Raw genomic sequence first — 1580 nt, forward strand, 5'->3', positions numbered from 1 at the left:
TTCCTCCTGAGCACAATGAAGTGTTTGGGAATTCCCATTCTTTTCCTTGATATCCATAGTTTGTTATGGATCCACGCATTTAAATGCCTCTGCAAAGTCAATAAAATACAAGTACACATCGTTCTGGTATTTTCTGTTTTAAGGCAGGGTCTATTTGACATCAACAATGTTATCCCTTGTTCCACATCCTCTTCTGAATCTGGCCTGAACTTCTGGCAGATCCTGGTCAATGTACTGCTGCAATCCTTGTTGGATGATTTTCAGCAAAATTTTGTGTGCAATATCAATGAATATGTTGTGTAGTTTGCACATTCTGTTGAGTCACCTTTCTTTGAAGTAGGCACAGATATGGATCTCTTTCAGTCAGTTGGCCAAGTAACTGCTTTCCAAATTTCCTAGTATAGATTAGTGAGTGATTCTAGTGCTTCATCAGCTTGCTGAAACATTTCAGTTGATTTTCCATCAAGTCCTGGAGCCTTGTTTTTGGTCAAGGCCTTTAGTACCCCTTGAACTTCTTCCTTCCCCATCATTGGTTCTTGCTCATATACTACCTTCTGAAATGTTGACTACTTCTTTTTGGTAAAGTGACTCTGGGTATTCCTTCCATCTTCTCTTGATGGTTCCTGCATCACTTGATATTTTGCCTCTCTAATCTTTCAATATTGCAATTCAAGGCTTGCATTTTTTCTTGAGATTTTCAATTTAAGGTATGCTGAGTGGGGCAGAGAGTCAGTGGACAGGCAAACCAGCTTTGAGAAAGCACTTGGTGCCTTGCAGTCCAGAGGCATCCCCAAAGTGCCCTCCCCATAACCAAGATGCCCCAAAGGCAAGTAAGCTCCTCAGATGAGGCAGTGAAGGAAGAGTCCAAGAGGAGATCAGCAAGGTTGACAGCAAAGTCTGCACCTGAAAAAGCGGAGACAAAGACAAAATGTCCAGCAGGAAAGGATAAATCTTTGGACAAAAAAGTGCAAGCAAAAGGGAGCAAAAGGCAAACAGACTGAATTGGCTAACCAATAAACTAAAGATGTACTTGCCAAAAATGGAGAAACAAAAAACAAGGCGAGCCCAGCCTCTGATGAAGCAGGAGAAAATAAGCCAAGTCTGATGACTGCTTATCTGCCATGGCTTATCAGTGGGCCCTGCTCTCTCCCTTCTTGTACAATCCAGAGGAATGCTTTCATCAACTATTTGGTAAATGCAAGTTTTTTTAGTAGCTCTAGGAATATTTTTAAGAAGGAGGAAATCCCACTTCATCCCAATTTTTTAAAAGTGTAAATGCTTTAAGAAAAAAAAGACATGAAATCATTTGCCAGTTGTTTATTTTTTGCTACACCAGAAAATAGAATTGTGGGAAGACTGTCTTGGGTATCAACATAACATTCCATGGGATAGTGTGTGTGTGTGTGTGTGTATATTCCTAATACGTTCCATACTTAATGGCAATTTGGAGGCACTGTCATGCACTTGTATGACTTGAATATTTAAAATGTTTGTTTTTCATGTTTGTTTGCTTGTTGTTTAATAGAATTGCATCTGAAAACCATTCTGTCATCATGGCTCTCTTGTCAGGAGTGTGTGCA

The 1580-nt window shown here is 39.9% G+C and overlaps 1 pseudogene; it reads left to right on the forward strand.

Moving 5' to 3' along the window:
* Nucleotides 1-815: 815 nt before the first annotated feature.
* Nucleotides 816-1275, forward strand: LOC105978549 (annotated as a pseudogene).
* The last annotated feature ends 305 nt before the right edge of the window (nt 1276-1580 follow it).

Source organism: Echinops telfairi, unplaced genomic scaffold (genome assembly GCF_000313985.2).
Source record: "Echinops telfairi isolate 266 unplaced genomic scaffold, ASM31398v2 ScPeMD7_7469;HRSCAF=8507_1, whole genome shotgun sequence".
Taxonomy (NCBI): domain Eukaryota; kingdom Metazoa; phylum Chordata; class Mammalia; order Afrosoricida; family Tenrecidae; genus Echinops; species Echinops telfairi.